The sequence below is a fragment of the Nuphar pumila genome, chromosome 16, assembly GCF_984573655.1.
Source record: "Nuphar pumila chromosome 16, dmNupPumi1.hap1.1, whole genome shotgun sequence".
NCBI lineage: Eukaryota > Viridiplantae > Streptophyta > Magnoliopsida > Nymphaeales > Nymphaeaceae > Nuphar > Nuphar pumila.
Window position 1 is genome coordinate 78,239,294 of NC_143264.1, and position 22,612 is coordinate 78,261,905.

Sequence of the window (22,612 nt, forward strand, 5' to 3'; positions counted from 1 at the left end):
TTTTAAATTTAGCTAGAATTGTGTTTTATGTCAAGTCATGTAAAACTTGACCCGTTGATGTTAATATTATTAGTGTGCTTTGCAAGTAAATTGATAGAATCCCATTGGATCTGATTTGGATCCAAATAGATTGAAAAAAAACTGGTTCAAGGCAAGAAGAATCTGATTTCACGTGCGTAGCAAAGTCCAAATCTGATCTAAAAACACATTAGAATTCTATTTTAAGATCCATATTGAACATCGGATTGCATCAAACGTTCGCAAGAGTGCTATCCATTTGTCACCCAACTCCACATAAATCCTGAACCCATTCACCATCATTTGCAAGATAATGCTGGAAGATCTGGTAAAGTCCTTGAATATGTGCCACGGATCAGGTCCAAATTGAACCTTTTTCACAGTCCTCAAACCCGACAATGAAGAGTGAAAGGTAGAGCTGTCAATGGGCCGTATTTGTATTGATACCTGACCCAACCTCAAGCCGAATTCCTTGGTATGGGCATAAAAATGCCAACTTGAACCCGACCCGAATATTATGCAGGTCAGGTTAAGATTTGTTACGAATATTCAACCTGACTGGACTTAACCCAAGCATTTTATATGTCTTTTTAGTGAAATTAAGCTCCTTGAATTATATGAATCCGGTTCAGTCAGTATTGGGATTTTATTTTTCTTGACCCGATAAAATCCGAACCCGAACCCGAAACTGAATCGCTATTTAATTGTGTGGGTTTGGGTACATCCATACCCGACCCGTTGCAGAAGCAAGCGCGCAAGGGAAGTAGCAAAAATACCATATTAGCTGCCTTCAAGCGTGCAGTCTCCCTCGCACGTGCCACTCGTCTCTACATAAAGACTCATCCTTAGTCGTGTTTTGCTCCTTTTTCGTTTGCTTCCGCCGGAAGATACGCGGTTCCTTCCCACCGACGTTCTGATTATTTTAGGGTTTTCCGGTCGTTCTCCGGCGATCTCACTCTTTATCCGTCACCGGAGAAGAGGGAAACCCCCCAGAAGGAGTTAGAAGCCTCCTGTTTTTTCGATGGGCACGCCGGAGACGTCGAGGGAGCCGTGCCCTGACCGGATCCTTGACGACATCGGGGGCGCGTTCGGGATGGGGGCGGTGGGTGGTTCCGCCTTCCACTTCATCAAGGGCCTCTACAACTCGCCGAGGGGCGAGCGCATCGGCGGTGGCGTCCAGGCCGTCCGGATGAACGCTCCGCGCATTGGCGGGAGCTTCGCCGTCTGGGGCGGCCTCTTCTCCACCTTCGACTGCTCCATGGTATACGTCAGACAGAAGGAGGACCCCTGGAACTCCATCTTCGCTGGCGCCGCCACCGGCGGCTTCCTCCAGATGCGCCAGGGCCTCGGTGCCGCCTCCCGCTCAGCCCTCTTCGGCGGCGTCCTCCTTGCCCTCATCGAGGGCGCCGGAATCATGCTCAACCGGGTGCTCATCACGCCCCAGAATTTCCCGCCAATGGAGGAGCCAGTTCCCGCGATGATGACTCCGGGCGGGGTTGGGGTCCGAGTTGGAAGCGATCAGGTATCGCAGGAGGAGGGGTCGCCTTCGTGGTTTGGGGGTTTCTTTGGTGGTAAGAAAAAGGAGGCGGAACCAGCTGGTGGTTCGGCTAGGGCGGAGGTTTTGGAAAGCTTCGATACCCCGAGCACGCCTATTCCCACGTTCGAGTACCGGTGAGCCGGGATCTTTTTTCCCTTTTCCTGACCTTGAGGTAAGGCGAGGTTTCCGGTTCTAGTTGATATCTTTCTTTGGTTATTGTTGTTGGTGGTGATGTCGGCTATGTATCTGGTAGTTGTGGTTAATTAGAGATTTTTGTAGGCGGATATATATATCGATTAGAAGCATTGCATTCGATTTTGTGTTCGTGATATTGTGTGTTTTGAATATTCATTCTTGTTTTTGTCTGGATTCATGGTCGCTTGTGGATGGTTATTATGGATTTTGTGATTTCTGTTGTGCAGGAACTGTGTTACCTTCTTACTTAGTTTGGGGCATGCAACAGATTGGTATTGAATCATTGCACCGTCTAGGGCTTTAGTACAAGTTACAAGTTACGTCTTATTTACTGATTTTTTGTCTATTGAATGCTTGTAGAAGGTGGCATTCTTTACTTCGTTCCTTTGTCTTGTTCTTACTCTTCATCTTCCTTTTCTACTTTTTTTGTTTTTGTTCCTTTGATCCTGGGAGCCCGATATCGGTGGTTTGAGTTTAGAAAGAATGTTGCTGATTACGGGACACTGAGACGTGTGATAAATGCTTTTAAAAGAGTGTGACCTTTTCCTTTCTGGTTGTCAAATCTTGCGAAAGGCAAGAAGAAAATGGGGACACTCTATACAGCGTTTTCTTCATCCTCTTTGCTCCTTTTCAAATGGAATTTTTGTGTTGTTAACTAGATGGGATTCGTTTCAGTCAACAAGGTACATCATCCTTGCATTTGTTGTAAGGGTAATGGTTAAGTGTCTGTTTACCAGTAGCCTATATAGTCAAAAGCCTCGACTAGGCACTGACTAGTCCGCCTAGGCTAAATTAAATGCCTAGGCTTTGCAATTCCTAGGTGGGTACCTTAAAAGGTACCAATTTTGCCGACTAAGCTGCCTCCGCCTAGGCATGAGGGCAGTTTAGTTATTTATTATATATATATAGTTATTTTTTTGTATATATATAATTATATGTATGTGCACGTGTTTGTGTGATTTGTTCTGTGAAATCATGAAAACATGTTTAGTTATTATATTTATATATACGTATGTGTGTGCTACTTTGCTTTTGGAATTTTTTCTGTAAAACATTGAAAGCATGCACAATTAATTTTAATTGATTATGCTTTTTATATGTGTGTGTTACTTTGTTTCTTATGAATTTTTCTATAAAATCCTGAAAGAATGTTTAGCATTATGAATTATGTAATATGTTATTTATATATGTATGTGTTATTGTGCTTCTGTGAAAGGTTGAAAGCATATTTTGTTGATTATACTAAATATGTTATGTATATTATTATTTTGTGAAAGCATGTTTTATTTTGTACTTGTGTAATGAAATCATCTTATTAGTAAAAAAAGTTAAACATATTTTTATGTATATTTTGTATACTTTTTTATATGTAATTGGGGTACCGACTAGTCTGACTAGTCCTGCCTAATCTTCAACTAGTCTTTTTAGGGGTCGCCTAACACTTTTGACTACATAGTCAGTAGCAAATGCTAGGAGTGTCACCTTGAGGCATTGTTGAGAGCAGATCGTTGGAGGGTATACTAGGGATATGGATAATGTATCAAAATTTTGGAGTACACTTATCTCGTTTGTCCTCTTGCCTGGGAGATTTTGGACTTTCTCTATTTCTCTGATTGTACTTCTGGATAGGGTACAAGATGGGTTTTATCTTTTAACTGTAGTTCCTCCTAGAGCCCTCAATTCCTCTAATGCATATTCGGTGGGGATACTGAGAGTGCATTTATATGACTCAACATGTGCAAGAAGTTGCCTATCTTAAAAAGCAAGATCTTAAAGATTATGTCATCATTCCCCATTGGCATCCTTCAATCTTAAAACCTGATCTGTTTGATGCACCCTGCTCCCAAATAAGAATGGGGTTTAATTTTGTAGCATACTTGTAATAACATGTCCAAAGGGTTGAAGATATAGATTTAAATAAAAAAGCAAATTTATAGAATTCCTTTGTATGCATTCAAGTAATATTTTCTGGCCGTGCTTTGAATTAGTTATAAAAAACATGTTAGTGAATTTCAAAAAGTATGAAATAATTTTGAAATTTGCGTTTAATTTACCAACCTTTCTTAAAGGTGGTGCATATATAAAATTTTAAAATATCACTAAAAACTATCTTTACCAGCACAAATCATATACTTGTTGAGTGCTGATAATACAAGAGAGAGAGAGAGAGAGAGAGAGAGAGAGAGAGACCTGAACTTGCACAAGACTGCAAGTCTCACCAAGTTTGTGAGGCTTCTTTTATTGTTTCCTCTCAAAGATAAAGACTACAAAAGTGCAACTAAGCTCTTCACAATATGGAAACTATATCTTAAAGTAAAAACATATATTCTCTCAACTTGGGATATCGCCAAATAAATAAAATGATACAATCCAAAATATGCACTATCCCTAATATGAAGGGATAGACAACCCATGCTATCCTATAGTTACAACAACATTAAGGGGACATATTTGCCAAAATGACAAAGTATCCTGACATATTCAAAATATAGAAAAATGCAAAATCTGTTGCGTTACACTAGATACGGTTGGATGAGAAGGGGTGACACTGATTTAGGGAAACAATGAAGAATTCCAACCAACTTTTCCCTTATCCTTATGTTTCCTGTTCAAAGCAGATTCTAAAAAACGCAAAATGGCAAGACTTGGGGATCTGGACTTTCATGACTTATATGGGTCCAGGCTGTATATAAACCTTTTTCTTTAATTATTTTGGGGGTGGGATGGTGGTTGGGTTGGGGTGACCCTGCCCCCCCCCCAAGGGTCGGGTCCAGCCAGGATCCAACCCAAATATCGAACTTTGTGTGTATGTGTGTGTTTTGACCATTGGTCAAAGGTCAAGGAGGAAGAAAAGAAAGAAGAAGAAAAAGAGAGGGAAACAGGAGGAGGAGAAAAAGAAGAAAGTGGAGAGAGAGAGGTACGGGTTACTGGTGTGGGTACGACACGGCAATTTGGATTAGTTGTGGATTCACACTAGGATTTGCATAAAAAATGAAGTCCTGAATATTTTTTTCTGTTAAATGGTTGGGTGGTTGAGTGAAATGTTTGGAATTGGTGAGGGGACAAATGATTTTTTTTTGTTGTTAAAAGGGCTAGTGGGTACACGAGAAAGGGCTTTCATCCCTCACCAACCTCCCTCTCTCTCTCTCAGGAGATGTGGAGTAGAAGAAGAAGAAGAACCGGTATGCCCCCCTCCCTCTCTCTTTCTATCTCCCCTTCTTCTTCCTAATCTTCTTCTTTTTCTTCTCCTATTTCTTGTTATTCTTCTCTCTCTTTATATATATCTTCTTCTTCCTGCCCTTCCTCCTTTTTCTTCCTTTTCTTCTTACTCCCTGCCCTTTGACTGAGGGTCAAACAAAAAAGTAGAAAGTTTGATATTTGGGTTGGGTCTTGGCTGGACCTGATGCAGACCCAAACACAGCATGTACCCATGCCGCGCCTGGTATTGGTACCTGTGTCCTGGTGTGTCGAGACTGGTATGTGGCTCTTTCAAACGTGTCCCTGTGACATGGGGTGCAAGTTAGGTCCGAAAATTGAGATCTAACTTTCTAGTTCTTTGCATTGGTTCTGAATATTCTCCACTTTTCAAGTATGATATAGGAAGACACATTTTATTTGGTAACGAAGAAAGAAAATTAGATGTACCACTAAAATATTATAACTTTGAACAAATATGTATATTGAGAACCAAAAACTGGTAAGTTTATGGGATAGCATGATGGTCTTTGGGCTGTAGTCTATGTCACATGGGTGTGGGTGCGGGGGTGCGGCACTTTCAAAAACCTAGGGTGCGGGGGTGCGGCAGGGGCAAAAATGTAAAAAAAAATTATATATATATATATATATAATTTTGAAGTTTTAACAGTTAACAGTAACACTATTATATATATATATATATATAAAGAGAAACCTTGACAGTTTCAAGGTTGGCATAGTCAAATAGACCATTTTCTTAGTCAACTATATGTCTTGGACTGGTCAAAACAGGGGTACATTAACCAGGTTATATGAACATATATGTGCTTGAGTGATTCAATGTAACTTCATATTTCTAACATTAAACCTCCCGCAGCATGTGTCATTAAATGAGTTATGAAACGGACTGCAGCAGAATTATGACCATGCAACAAAAACTAAAATCGAGTACAAACACATATAAGCATACACCTGTACGAAGAGCAACCAGCAAAAGAGCTTGAATGAAGAGAATACGTTGTGTTTCTTGAAACAGGAAAGTGAGCAACTGCACCTTAAAATATTGACAAATCAATAACTTCTGTAACTTGGTAGATCTTATAATCCTATGAACTGAACTTAGATAATGAATCAATCACAAAACAAATAAATTAAACCCATTACATGCCCATAACATAGCAACACATTTTAAGCAATGGTTGATAGAACGACATTTCAAAAAAGATGAAAGTAACATTTGACCTTAAGTCATCAAGCATAAGCAACTAATAAAATAGATTGTAAACGAAATAAAAAATCAAGAAACTCCACAAAACCCATTTTAGCATAGAATCAAAAGCCCCAAAATCAAATAGTTAAAGATCCCCAAAAAATAAATACAAATTTCATTAACTATATACCTCTATAGCATCATCAATTCATCGAAAAATTTCGGAATGCCCACCCCCCAAATAACATTATTGAAAAAAATTTGGAATGCCCAAAACCCCCAAATAATATTATTGAAAAAATTTTGAAATGTCCAAAAAGCCTATAAATAAAAAATTAAAAGCCCTAGATGCTAATGACCCACATATAATACAATCAAAGAGAAGAGAGACAGTGATAGTGACGAAGAGCGAGAGACAGTGAGAGTGACAGAGAGAAGAGAGACTATGAGAGAGACAGTGAGACTGACGGAGAGAAGAGAGACCGTGAGAGTGAGAGAGAGAGCAAGTCAGGAGACATACCTGAGAATTGAGGAGGAGCGGCCGGAAGGAGCCGGAGATCGTCGACATCGGCATCGGCTTCACGAGGATTTTGCCCTAATCCTCCTTCTCTCACTCGCTTTTCATCGAAAAAAAAAACGTCTAAAAATTGGACCTAAATGACCCTAGATGCGTTGACCGCACCCATAGTTGTGTTGACCGCACCCAGTGCCGCACGCGCACCCGCGTCACGTCGCGTCGATGCGGGTGCGGCACTTACTTTGCCGAGTCCCTGTGACTTAAGTTGTAGTTTCCATGACAGGAGTCAGAGTATAGGAGTGAAGGCAGCAAAAAGGATTCACATTTATAGTTCGTAAGTCATAAACTAAAACTCAATATCAAATCAAGAGTTTGTTATCACCAATCTTTGATCACTTGTAGCAAAGGTGAGTGAAAGCTTTCACCTAGGCTTTTGGCAGGGTTCTAGTGGGTCAAACTTTGTGGAAAATAAGTCTTAATTTAAAAATCAGTATCAAAATAAGAATTTGTTATCAACAATTTTGTGATCACGAGTAGCAAACCTTGGTGGTTTCTGGTAGGGCTCCACTGTCTAGCAAGCTTGGTGGAAAATTAAGCCCTACTTCTAAGGTCCTGTTAAACATCAGATAATCTAGCTTGGTTTTTAACTATTAGTCCATTTTATTTGTTTTCCGTATGGACCAAACCGAAAAATAGGTTGGATCCCTAGCTGAAACTTGACCCAGTTATCCAATCGATCAGTCTTAGGTGTGGAATAATCATGCGATCCATCCAGGATTGGGTACCCTAATTAGGGGTGTCAACGGGTCGGGTTTGGTTCCAACCTAGGTGTGACCAAACCCAGATCTGATTTGAGATGCTGGTGCCAGGTCCAATAGGACCCACCATACGAGAAACTATACCCGGATCTTATAAGGATTACATGAACCAGACCCAAATCATTACCGGTAAAATAGTATCTTTGTATCTTTTTTACATTGAAAAATTGTGGATCTTAATCGGAACTCCGGTCGGGCCCGGGTCTGGTATGAAATTTTACAAACCAACACCCGATTCCATATATCAATCGGACCTTTTGAGTCTAACCCAGAGTTACCAGAAGCTTCTTAGATAAGTTGGAAGCCCGCTTTCCGGAAACTCGCTTCGGAAGCGCGATACTCCTCGCTTTCAAGACTTGATGAGAATCTCGATTCTCCCATGCTTCTCCTATGCTTTCCACATGCTTCATCTATTATTCTTATATGTTCTCTCACTCTACTTTTCATGTTTTTTTATGTGTTTTCTTTTATGCTTCTCACTCACTTCCATGTGCTTTCTATAAATTGGCAGTCATCATTTTTAGATTTTGTTAAAGATTTAATTCTTACACTAAAAAATAACAAAATTTAAGAATAATCACCTTTATTTTAATTTTTATTTGCATTCCATTTCAATTTCTGTTCAATTCTTACATTGTTTTTTTATTCTTTGCTTCCTGCTTCCTATACATTTTAAAATGTATCGCTTCTCACTTTTGCTTCCTGTATAGTCTACTGCTTCCGCTTCCTAGTCTGGCAACCTTGGTCTGACCCTGTTTCTATTTGGAACTCCTTGTTTATAGGGGTGGCAATTTCTGACACGACCCGCCAACCCGCCTCTTAGGCGGGTTCGGATTGGGCTTAAGCCAACCCGTTTAATAAACGGGTCGACCCGCATAACCCATTTATTAAACGGGTCGGGTTCGGGTTGGGGGTATGCCAACCCGCCAACCCGGCTGACCCGTTTAATAAACGGGTTAGGCGGGTGGGTCAACCCGCCAACCCGACCCGTCAACCCGACCCGCCAACCTGCCTACCTGCCAACCCGATCCGTCGACCCGCCAACCTGACCCGCGAACCTGAAAACCCGTTTACCCGACCCAACCCATTTATTAAATGGGTTGGCGGGTCGTGTCGGGTTACCCGTTTATTAAACGGGTCGGGTTCGTGTTTGCCACAGCCGACCCGTTTAATAAACGGGTCTGGTTCGGGTTGAGGTATGCTGACATGCCAACCCGACCCGCCAACCCGACCCGATTGCCACCCCTACTTGTTTATCATCAAACCCTGACCTTATATGGTTTGGTATAGGTCGGTTCTGGGTCAAACCCAACCCATTGGCACCTCTAACCCTGAACAATAGTTCTGGCTTGTTCATGCTAACCTCTGAGTTAATTTTTGTATTATTCTATATCTTGTATATTTTTGGTACTTGTATGGATTCTTTCCTTCCTTTGGACCTTGACTACTAGTTGACCATGTTTTCCCTCTTTAGGATTTCCTTATTGTACCTCATGTACCTGTTGTTTGTTTTGTATGATGTGTCTTACATGCTTATGTTGGTTTACACACATGAGTGCTAAAATCTACAAAAGTGTCCACCATGATGTTCTGTTGTGTGATGGCCTGATGGGTGTTATACACAAGTAACTGAACATAAATTTTGTCCGATAATACACACATTTGCCTACTATCAGATATACGCATTGCATGTGTACAGATGTTATACATGGTGTGTGGGTTTGCATGATGTAGAATATATGTAAAGCTCCAAAAAAACATATTCTGTTGTTATTTGCTTAGGTCGTGAATATCAATGTCTGTTTTACCATAAATGGTGTATGGAACATGACATTATAGCACATGAAGCGGCAAAGAGAAAACATGAAATGTTTGGAAAAATGTAACCAAGCATAAGAAGATTGTGTTGTGTTTTGTGGAAAAGTCCCTATTGGGCAACACTGGTACCCTTCATGAGACCATGGTGTCCTTTGAGTTATTGGGTGATAATTTTAATCATTTCTACTGCCCTCTACTGCAATTTGTCATATAAGATTTAAGACTGGCTGTGTCAGGGTCGTAAAGCACACTTGATTTGGCCAGAGGCACTTTGTGAGAAATGCCTCCTCACCAGTGTTGTGAAAAGCATTGAGGCGTAGCGAGGCGCTCCACCAAAAACTGAGGCGAGGAGTAAGCCTCGAGGCGTAAAGCGTAAGCCTTAAATTTTTTTTTGAAAACCTAAAAAAAATCTAAAAATACAAATAAATAAAAAATGCTTTATCGATGAAGCAACAACCAATAAGAAATAGAAAATCTCAAATAAATACTAAAAAATATGAGAATAACATATAAAATTAACTAAGAAACTGACTATATAAAGAAAATATCTGAAAACTAATTATATAACTGAAAAATATTTGAAAACTAATTATATAACTGAAAAATATAACTTCTTCAAAAATCTCAAATAAATACTAAAAAATATGAGATTAACATATAAAAGTAACTAGGAAACTTATTATATAGCAAAAAATATCTGAAAACTAATTATATAAACTAATTATATTACTGAAAAATATCTGAAAACTAATTATATAACTGAAAAACGTCTTCTGAAAAATATAATACTTTGTTCACGCCGCCTTGGCGCAGATGGCCTCGCCTCAAGGCGAGGCGTGCCTTTTGCGCCTCAAGGTGCGCTTTTAACAACACTGCTCCTCACAATGAAACCTTAGTAGTGACCACTATGCACGTGAATGCATACAGGCATCATTATGAACTGAAAATGCTGTAGCTGCTGGTGCTTTTGCTTGGACATGAATTCTGTAGCTAGCCGGCTGAGTAAATCTGATTTTCTTGAATTTGAGTTGCAAGTGTAGGCATTTTCTTGTGATTTGTGCATGGGAACATATGAATCTAATAAAATAATTCAACAACATCATCCAACTTAAAGGCATGTAATTACCTGTGTAGTTGAACCTGTCCTATGTGATTGCAGAACACCTTGCACTCTTGAAGGACATGTTAATACTTCCTTGGTTTCTTTAAGTCTATCTTATCTGAAAGTTCTTCTTTCATACCCTATTTAGTAGAAACTTTGCTTGTTGCTGACTACTCTATGACTTAAAAGAATTGATGGCATGATCTTCCTTTGACTTATTATGGTAGCTTTTATAGCGTCATTTCCCTAATTTGCTCCTTTCCCTAGCAATTGTAACCTGCATATATGCTCCTCAGAAATTTTTTAAAAGATGGATTCATGCCCAAATCAGATTGCTCACCAAAAAGGTAGGCCCCATGTTCTCCCACTGGAAACCTTATTGGATGCTTTGGACCAGTTTACAAGTCTTGGGGTTTGGTTTTTTCTTGGGCAAAGCAAAATCTCACAACATTTAAGAACTAATAAAATTGTGAAAATTTCAGAAAAAAAGACACTAAATTTAAGTGGAAAAGGGAAAATCAAAATTAATAAAAATATCCAGAAAATATAAATAAAATTAAAAACATTGTGGTAATCATGATAAATTGTGATTGTACTGGTAGTTACACATTCTATGAATTTATTGTGATAAAATCAAAACAGATTCAATCTCTTGCTGACACTTGTGGCATGCCTTTTACATCACTTTATTGATGAAGCTGATGACTCCGGCCATTTTAAGGCCTGCCCTGGCTAAGTAATTTACTAAGCCGTGTAATAATTATTTTATTTCTATGATTGACTTCTAGACAATATTATCTTTTTCCTTCTTTAACTAACCTAAATGATTTTGCAACTGCCTTGCTATTAAGAATTGTTTACTTTTCTTAGGTCAGATATTGGAAGTGAAAAAAATAAATCATTTTCATATGAATTCTTATGTAGCACTGGCTCTAAACCAAATGTTCTCTCTAACTTCCCAAATTCAACAGGAAAGTAGATCCTGATCAAAGTGGCTTTTATGGGATTTGAAGACATCGCTTCTTGTTTCTACATTTCCTCATATTCAATAGTTTCTACAACTGAAAGATTGGATTTAGATTTAAATTTACAAGAAGCAACATAATTGGATCCATATTAAATGGAACGAGAATTTGCGTTCAGTTTGTGTCACACATCCAAACCAGTTTGTGTCACACATCCAAACACAATTGGAGTTGAGTATGATACATTTAGATTTGTAGCCAACATTAAAAAAATCAAATTGATATTGAGATCTAAGTTTTTTTGTGTTTGGATGTAGAACTAAGGCTTGGAACTAATTGGATCTGATATTTCATTTTATGAATCAAACATGAGATATTGAATCATATCCATTTCATATAATGAAAAACAAACGTAACTAACTTGTAGGAGTCTAAGCAATTTGATACGTTTCCCTATGGCATCATCTTGCACATCTGAAAATGCGCTATCCCTTCCAAATGTGCTCTGAAGGTCTCTTGACTTGGTATACGTTGTAAGTTTTTGGAAAAAATGTGATTATCCAAGGTTGTGTTGTTACTGCAGTCCCAAAAATAAGGCAGTTCTCTCTTAATTGAACTAAGCATACTTACTAAACTTAAAGTGGTAGTGCAGATTTTTTGAAAGGCTTGCATATTAGAAGCCAGTTTTTTGTTGATTCATAGTCAACTTGTGCTACCATTCTCAGTGTCAGTATAGCATGTTGTCAGTGTTTTGACTTTCAAACAGATCTAATTTGGGCAATTTTGGACCTTTGCCCCTTGTCAATCATGTTTCTTGTTTGAGCCTCGGAGAGGCTAACATGCTGGATTTATTTTTTGGAATGTACTTTCACCTATTTAGTATTCACCATTCGATACCACTGAAGCAATTGCTGACTAAATTCATGGTCTTCTTGGAATCTGTTATGATCTTGAGGGCCTCTTATGCACTCCTGGATTCGTTTGAATTCAACCATAAACCTGAGGGTTTTCAAACGTGTAGCTTTTGTTGGACCCAGATTGGGTCCAGGTTGTAGTCCAACAGGGCTTCATATCCTGCATGATATGTGTATTCACACTTCAATTTAACATGCTGATTGTCATTCTCTAGCTCCTGAAAGATTGGATTTAGATTTAAATTTACAAGAAGCAACATAATTGGATCCATATTAAATGGAACGAGAATTTGCGTTCAGTTTGTGTCACACATCCAAACCAGTTTGTGTCACACATCCAAACACAATTGGAGTTGAGTATGATACATTTAGATTTGTAGCCAACATTAAAAAATCAAATTGATATTGAGATCTAAGTTTTTTTGTGTTTGGATGTAGAACTAAGGCTTGGAACTAATTGGATCTGATATTTCATTTTATGAATCAAACATGAGATATTGAATCATATCCATTTCATATAATGAAAAACAAACGTAACTAACTTGTAGGAGTCTAAGCAATTTGATACGTTTCCCTATGGCATCATCTTGCACATCTGAAAATGCGCTATCCCTTCCAAATGTGCTCTGAAGGTCTCTTGACTTGGTATACGTTGTAAGTTTTTGGAAAAAATGTGATTATCCAAGGTTGTGTTGTTACTGCAGTCCCAAAAATAAGGCAGTTCTCTCTTAATTGAACTAAGCATACTTACTAAACGTAAAGTGGTAGTGCAGATTTTTTGAAAGGCTTGTATATTAGAAGCCAGTTTTTTGTTGATTCATAGTCAACTTGTGCTACCATTCTCAGTGTCAGTATAGCATGTTGTCAGTGTTTTGACTTTCAAACAGATCTAATTTGGGCAATTTTGGACCTTTGCCCCTTGTCAATCATGTTTCTTGTTTGAGCCTCGGAGAGGCTAACATGCTGGATTTATTTTTTGGAATGTACTTTCACCTATTCAGTATTCACCATTTGATACCACTGAAGCAATTGCTGACTAAATTCATGGTCTTCTTGGAATCTGTTATGATCTTGAGGGCCTCTTATGCACTCCTGGATTCGTTTGAATTCAACCATAAACCTGAGGGTTTTCAAACGTGTAGCTTTTGTTGGACCCAGATTGGGTCCAGGTTGTAGTCCAACAGGGCTTCATATCCTGCATGATATGTGTATTCACACTCCTATCCGGCTACCTGGTTATATTCTGGAATTTTGTGCAGCACAGTGGTGGCTGGCAGTTGTTCTGTTTGTTAATGTTGCAAGATGCTGAGTGGAAAAGCCTCAAGTTAATCAGGTCGATGCAATTATCTTTTGGTGAAACCAACTTTAGCTTTAGTATTTTTGTGTTTCAAGCAAAGTTGACATTTTACCTGTTAATGTGTTACATTTCAGGTTTTGGTAGTGTTCGTTTCTTCAGCCCCACGTGCAAGTGTGATTTGCATAATCATGCAATCACTAGTTGCATTTCTTATGTGTTTTGTTTGCTTGCTAGTTTATTTTTAGTATTACTTGTTATAGTGGACCTTCTGTAAACTTCTGTCCTAACTTGCTATTTTTCTTTATGAAGATTTTCTGTTGAACACTGTCAATTTAACATGCTGATTGTCACATTAAATTTGGAATTACTAGACCTATAGCCTTTTTATTGTAGAAACATTGTCCCATAGTAATAGCACATAGGTTTAGTATTCTATAGTGAATGTCATTAAGTTATTTATCAGGGTGCTCATTGTTATAAAAATTGAAACCCCAAAGGCTAAGTTTAGGCTACTTTATGTTGCTTACTGGTATGTGCCTCTGGTATTTGCAGTACTCCAAAAGCTTTTTACTTTCACATAGTTTCAAATATCTTTTCTATTTTCATAAGGATTTCATTGCCTTACTCTTTTTCTGGTCTAAAATATTTAACTCTGGTATTGCTTTTACCACCTTGGGTATAAACTTTATACATTGTCAGATGGCAAATTCATCCATTTATTTTCATGCTTTTTAGCTTTAGCTTTTTAAAGCCAGCATCTTGAAGAAGGGGAAGTGTGGGTTGTGCTGAGGTGCTTTACATTCGAAGTTTGTCTCTGTTGGAGCTGCAAACGGTGATCGGATATGGTTGGATATCCGATCCAAGTCCGACACATTTTTCTTGGATGTGGATCCTTTAAGTGAGATCGGAATGTACATTCAGGACAGATTTGGATCTGTTCAATCAGATTACTTTTGGATTCTGATCAGCATTTTAAGTTGGATCTAGAATTGCTCCTATTCAAAATCCAACCCGATTACATTTTTTTACATGTAAATAGCTTGTCTTTGTTCATATTTTTCCGGATCCAATATTGCGACATGTATTTTGAATTCAGATTCAACCTTGCCTCGTCTGATCTGATTCGGATTCGGATCTGTCAATATCTAGCCCGAGTCTGACAGGTTTGCACCCCTCTTCTTTGTAATTGAGCTTCACCATAAGAAATGATCAAGCAGTCAGCTTGATTACCACTGTTCAGCAGTCAGCTCTTGGTGCTAAAAGCTAATTGAGTTAAGTGTTGTCTTAGTCTAGATGACATTATTCTTTGTTGATTTTTGGCCTCAACATAACCAGAAAGTCTTGGGATCTCAGAGGAAGCCTCTTAAAAGTTATGATTTAGGCTCTGTTTGGAAGCCGGAGATGAGAAGGGAGAAGCCTCTTAAAAATTATGATTTAGGCTCTGTTTGGAAGCCGGAGATGAGAAGGGAGATGGTATTTAATGAGGTTTTAATAAATACCACCTACCCTCATAGTTGGTTGGGAACCCTGTTTTGGGAGAAGAGAATAGTGTTGGGAGTGAAGTTGAGTCATTTTCAACTACATCCTCACAAAGATGACAATTCCAGCCTCATCTCCTATTTTCTTCTCCACTCCCTTGATCTCTCTCATCTCCTCCCCAACATCGGCTTCCAAACAGAGCCTTAGAAACCCTCGCTACACCTTTTTTTGGCAACATCTCTAAACGGGGGTTGTGAGAGCTTCATTTGGTTTCTTGCCTGGAATCTATGGGAGTTGGTGACTGGCTGCCAGCTCATTTCTCCCTTACTGTTATCCTCCTTTTGGTCTTTATTCTTCAGCTGATAGTTCTGCTCTCAACCTTATTGAAAGTCATCATTCTTTTTGTTGCTTACGTCGTGTTATTGTTGAAAGCACTATCATCTCAAGATGTGGTCCATGTCCTCATTCATATATTAGGATTATTTGTATGGTTCCCGCCATAAACTTGCTTGAGCTTTCAGCTACACATTCCTTTGATCTTTAAACCACCAACCGTGATTGATGCCTTCAGAATATTACTCTTCTTAGTATTCTTCAGCTTGCTTTCTGTTGTTTGCTTTCTTATGGCAAGAAATTTTACTAAAACTCATTGGTGGATCATGTGTCTTGGGTGTCATCTGGGTACGGGTACGACATGGCAATTCCAAAATGTGGTTACGGGGACATGGCTATATATATAATATCACATAAGTTCAACATTTAACAACTAAACTAGTAAGAGACTAACAACTTTTATTTAAAGAATCAAAATTCAACTAAATTCACATAAATTCAACATTTAACAACTAAACTAGTAACAGGCTAACTAACAACAACTGTTGTTCAAAGAATCAAAATTAAACTAAATTCACATAAATTCAACATTTAACATTTAACAACTAAACTAGTAACAGGCTAACTAACAACAACTTTTATTCAAAGAATCAAAATTCAAGTAAGAACCGAGAAGCAAGCTACAACTAACAAATTGACAAATGAAGAAACAAGTTATTACAAGCTAATAACGATTTTGGATAATAGTACCTAACAACTAACACTTAGCAAACAAAAATATAGAAAAGTATTCATTTACATATTTTCAACTATCAAGTTAACTTAACAAATAACAAGCTTCCAAAAAGACAAAAAAGTCCAAAATTCTAAGCAGGCCATAACAAAAAAGTCATGGCTCATTTGTTTCTTCATTATCATCACCCATATTAATGAGTGACAGAAGAACATGATCATCTAATTCTATGTTCAGAGTTTCAAAGTCATGATTACCTTCTATATCAAAATCCTAAAACTGGGTGCTTGTAAATATATTAAATCATTATGTATTAGATATGCAATAAAAATATAAAACTGGATATATAAACTATAAAGAAGTAAAAACAAAAATTTATAATTTGGATACCTATAGTCTTCTTTACTTTGTGAAAGCAATCAGAGATTAGAATGCACGAACACCTAATCTTCTATGCTATTGATAGTAACTTTGTTTCTTTTAATGTTGTGAATTTGTGCATATGTGCTTCAATTTCTTTCACAACAAGAAGATGTAGCAGGGATAGTAGCTTGAAAACAATATGCTGAAGGAAAGGGTAGTCATATCCATATGTGATGCACTATCTAAGAGGATAGTCATCATCTTTATATGTCAACCGTTCCAAACCATCAAATTTTTTCATAGAAAACTTCGAAAACTCATTATGCACATTCATATTTTGTTGCTCATTTCGAAAATTTTTATTCAAACATGAAACCCTATTTCATTTCTTGCTAAATCTGAGCCATGCATTGCACGGGGTGTTGCTCTTGTCCCATCGTACTATCAATATTTTGTGCACATGATTATAAAAAGCTGAGTTTTCAAGGGCAGAATTTTTCTTTTCATGCTTAAAAATTTCAGTTTCCACTTTTTCAATCATGGTGTCCCACATCTTGTAGACCCTATGCAGCATAGGTATATCTCGATCAACAACCCTCAACATCTCCCGAATAGGTTATGTGAAATCAAAAAAATAAATGACATTGTCCCACCACATGTCATCAACAATGCATTTCTTTATAGCTTGGGCTTTTGCAACATCATCTGAACGATAAAAACCCCAATTATCGCCAGTGACCATTTGAAATAGTGCATTTTTCACTTCTTTAATTCTTTTAAACATAACAATGATGGATGCAAAATGAGTCTCATCAACCTTCAACAACTTCAGATCAAAATGCTTATTATAAATAGCTAGTGCCCTCTTGTGGTTAACAACAAAATTTCTAATGTTCCTAATGTCATTCTCTAGCTCCTGAATCCATGAACATAACTTGTAATCTATGAGATCTTGCTCCTTGTTTGGTGGATTGCATATGCTTTTAAAAGCCAAATTTAAACTGTGTGCTACTCAAGGAGTTCAAAATATGTTAGGATATTCAGCCTCCACTGCTATATCAGCTGCTCTACATATTCATGTATTGTCAGTAATGATTTGAACAACTTGGTCTTCTCCAACTACTTTGATGCATATTAATATAAGTCCTTTAATATACTCTGTATTCTTTTACTCCCCAGATGTGTATTGATTTTAAAAACATTGGCCCCTTTATTGAAGCTTCAATCAAATTTATCAAAGGGTGCCTTTGTATATTGGTTCACCCATTTGACATTGTAGAAACACCACTCAGCCCAAGAAATTTTTTATATTCCAATAATCTATCCACATATGTTCTCTTCTCTCCCAAAATGATTGTTCTTAACTTCTTAGAACCGAGAGGCTCATACCCACTCAAGTTAGAATTTGCCAAGAATGTAACTAGATCCTTCCAATAAGGATTTCTACCTACATTGAATGGTATGAAACTTGAAAAAAATGTGTTCACTTTCCTATCCATTTCTTCCCTTCCATGTTCATTAAACGAGCCTTAATTGTTTTTTGGCTAACATCTAATTTCCTTCTCTTCGAATTAGTAGTCTCACCATTCTTATGGCTAGATAGTGGTATGTTAATACAACTTGATTCCGTCATAGACCTTCTATTTTTAATATTTTCTTTTTCCTTCCTCAACTGCTTAAGTGCGTCATCATCAACACGAGAGCACTGCCTAATACCTTGGTTTTTAATCTTCAAGAGATGAGCTTTTACTCGTGTATGATCTATTAAACTCCACTTTACAAAAATTACACATAAATTACATATTCCCCCCTTCCTCCAGGACATCTACCCAACTTTGTTACACGGGCCCACACTGGCTGATCCTCATGTACTGAACTAGAAACACATGTTGAGTTTGTTATCGCACTACTACTAGCACATGCTGCACTTGTAACTTCCTCTCCTTTATCAACCATCCTATCATACAATCAAAAAATTCAAAGAAAGAATGCCACATAAGAATAAAATAAATAAACAAACTATACATGACAAAATCAAGAACTAACCTATGTAAACTGTAAACTGACATAAACTGAAATAATATAAACATATATGCAATATCTAAAAAATATATTACATACTGAATATAAACTGAATATATCTAAATAATCTAAACAATCTAAACTGAAAATTGGAAATTGAATATAAACTATAAAGTTATAAACTAAATATTAACTAAAAATATAAATTATAAATTGAAAATATAAATTAGAAACTGAATATAAACTATAAAGTTATAAACCAAATATTAACTAAAAATTTATCTAAATTATAATTTCAATCTGAATGCAAACTGCATATAAACTGAAAATTAGAAACTGAATATAAACTATAAAGTTATAAACTGGATATTAACTGAAAATAGAAACTAAATATATTTAAATTATAAACTGTAAATATTGAATCTGAATACAAACTGAATATAAACGATATTACCCAACTAAATATTGAATCTGAGTACAAACTGAATATAAACGATAAACTTATAATTTATAAATTGAAAATTTGAATTCAAACTGAAAATATATATTAAATACAAACGCAATATAAACTGGAAACCTAAACTGAAAGTCACCTTAAAAAAAAACAAACGTTGCTGGTCCTACGTCATCACTGCTTGCTGGAGGTCGCCGAATGTTGCCGGAGGTGATCTCCTTCAAGTCTTCGAGTTGCAGTCGCAGAGAGAGAGAGAGAGAGAGAGAGAGAGAGAGAGAGAGAGAGGTTAGGGTTTGGGTCGAGAGGGAGGGGCTCGAGAGGTTAAGACTTATGAGTCGGGTGGGGTGGGACCAAAATGGCCCCACCCCTTTGACCGACGCTTCCACAATCACAGGCTAACCCTCAACAACCCATTGGCTTTGAAATATCGGTTAAATATATATTGATTTGCTTTGTATTACATATATGTTTATATATATATATATATTAATTTTATTTTTAGAATGTATTTTAGGATAAATACATTTTTTCTTTTTTCTTTTTTTCTTTTGTATTGTATTTTATATGTATATTATGTAATATATATATATATATATTGTATATCATATAATATATATGCAAACAACATATACCAATGTCCGCACTTGTGGAGGGGTGACAACCAATTTTCCTATAACGGTTGAGTTACATCAAGGATTTGCATTAAGCCCTTTCTTATTTGCTATAGTGATGGATGAACTTACGAGATCAATTCAAGAAAATGTACCGTAGTGTATGTTGTTTGCTGATGATATTGTTTTGATTGATGAGTCTAGAGCTGGGGTTAATGCTAAGTTAGAATTATGGAGACAAACATTGGAAGCAAGAGGTTTTAAGTTGAGTAAGAGTAAGATAGAATATATGGAATGACGATTTAGTAAGCAACGAAGTAGTGATGTGAGTGTAGTGAAGCTTGGTGAGCAAGAAATACCGATGGATGACTATTTCAAATATTTGGGATCTATCATTCAAAAGTATGGAGAAATTGATGGAGATGTAAATCATAGGATAAAGGTTGGGTGGATGAAATAGAAAAGTGCAACTGGAGTGTTGTGCGATCGTAGAATGCCATTGTGGTTGAAGAGAAAGTTTTATAGGACGACAATTAGGCCCGCTTTACTATATGGTACGGAATGTTGGGCTGCCAAGAGACATCATATTCAAAAAATGAGTGTAGCTGAGATGCGTATGCTTAGATGGATGTGGGGAAATACAATAAAAGCTAAGATTCGAAACGACGTAAGAAGGTAGGCATTGCATCTATTGAAAATAAGATGAGAGAGAATCGTTTACGGTGGTTTGGACATACTCGGCGAAGGCCTAATGATGCTCTAGTTAGAAGGATGGAGAAGTGGGAAAATAGGTCGGGGTGGGCCTAAGAAGACTTGGATGGAGATGATAGGAAAGGATATGAATGCTTTGAACCTCACCGAGGACATGGCATTGGATAGAAATGATTGGAGAAGGATTCATGTGGAAAACCCAAAATGATTTTCTTTTTTGGTTCATATCGCCGACCCCAATTGTTTTGGGATGAAGGCGTAGTTGTTGTATATTATTCATTTTTTTACCATTAGGAATGCCTAACTGCCAGTATTCTCTCTCCTCCCCTATGTGATGTGTATATATATGGGCTTTTGGCCCATCTTTTGGATACACTTTTCTTAAGCATTTCAAGTGAATAAACTTACATTTTTTGTATTTTGTGCTTGCCCATTAATGATTATTGTGAGTGTGTTTTGATACTTGTATTTGCCTCCTAGTGGCTTGTGTATTGCGCTATATTGGGTTTGTGCTTGTGCTCTTTGCCTTAGTGGCCTTGGTATTTGTGTGCTCTTGATTCCATTGCAATATCTAGCTGATTCTTGGTAAATTGGGTGGTAGTTATCAAAACTTCATTTTTTTTAAATGATTTTTTTGACTTGTTAATTTGATTTGCCGTTATTAACTATTTTATAGTTAAAAACATCCTTTATAAGTGTATTTTTGCTCGTTTGAAAGAACTCTGTAAGATCAAGACGTTAAGAGGCATGTTAAGTTGAATTTATTTGGTAATTTCGTGAAAACAATATGCATCATTTGCTTTATATCTCAAGTCCAGAGATTTTTCTTGTGTGTATATTCTGTTGACACTTTTTTTCCTCTTTTCTCCATGTGGTTTTATTGCTGTTAAGACCTGCATCTTTGCTTATGATGCTGAGATGAGTTGTTCACGTGGGCCTTTGGCTTTAAGTTTAATCTTGTCTGTTTGCTCCTCCCCCACCCCCTTCTAAATTGATCTAAACATTTATCTTGGTAATACTAAAATCATGGCTTAACGTACAGAATATAAAAGTGATCAATTATGTAGAACAATCATTTCCTGTGGAAATATAGATATTGAAAAAGAGATTCAGGGACGTTTGGTGCTCTGATTTCCTGTGGTTGGTGTGGTGGTTGACGTACAGAATTAAGTGATCAATTATGTAGAATAATCATTTCCTGTGGAAATATAGATATGGAGAAAGAGATTCAGGGACGTTTGGTGCTCTGATTTCCTGTGGTTGGTGTGGTTGTTGAGGATTGATGCCATATCCTCTCTGTTGTGTTCTTGCTGATTTTATCTGCTAGTGTCGATGTGCACGTATACATCATTTATTTATGAAAAATATGAAATATAGGTTTGAAGACAATCTGTCTGTCTTGTGAAATGAAACATGTTGTCCTCGTGTGGGTACTGATTTCTTTGGTGATTTGTAGGGTCAGAGCGCAAAATAAGGCAGTTCCTTTGGTGGTTTGAAGTTTGTGAGTTGCGCGTGGGTGCGCTTTAGTGACCAAGCCGATGGACACAGCTTGCGTCGTTTCCCAGATCATTTATGTTGATCATTCTATAGTTGATAAAACTAATTTTGCAGAATGATTATGTTCCTTTCAGAAAGTCAGTGTATAATAATCTGAATCTGAATGATGAGAAGAGGATATTTATATATTTTAATTTATGCTTCACGCAATTCCGTTTACTGATATGCATTTTGTCAGAAACCCATATGAATCGAAGTTATTTTCCTTGCGCTCAAGGAACACAGATGTTAAAAATGAGTCGTCCTTATTAAATGAATAATGTAAACAAGGAAAACGAAATTGGATGGGCCCTCTACTAAAATATCACATACTTTGAATGATCCATTTGTGCCATTATTTGTAGTAGCATCAAATATGCAATGCAATCGGCCACGCGGATCCCGAAAACAAAAAAGAAAAAAATCACGTCTTGCAAAAGCTATCGTGTACGAAAAGCCTCTTCTATTAATCTTTTGTTGCGTTGCTTGAAAGGGATGAACTATTACAACTTGCCATTCAGAAAAACCACTTGATAAAAAAAAAATTGTGTTGGCCACATAATCTGTCTCATTTCTCACCCCCCTCATATTTCAATGGATTGTTGTCCTTGTTAAACTGAGAGGTCCTATGCAAAATTGCAACGTGGTGGGACCCGTTGGTAGCATTAGCTCTACGGGGCAGGTGGGATGTCGTTTTGGGATGGATTGTGACTAAAGGCAGATCGACAGGAAAACGCGTAGACTTGGGTGATTGATTGCTTTAAATAAACTCATTATTGCTTGA

General features: G+C 37.3%; 1 pseudogene across 1 annotated transcript; it reads left to right on the forward strand.

Moving 5' to 3' along the window:
- Nucleotides 1-904: 904 nt before the first annotated feature.
- Nucleotides 905-22,030, forward strand: LOC149813730 (mitochondrial import inner membrane translocase subunit TIM17-2 pseudogene; annotated as a pseudogene). Its single transcript, XR_016428279.1, has 2 exons — nt 905-1,727; nt 21,749-22,030. The product of XR_016428279.1 is annotated as a mitochondrial import inner membrane translocase subunit TIM17-2 pseudogene (transcript).
- Nucleotides 22,031-22,612: the final 582 nt, after the last annotated feature.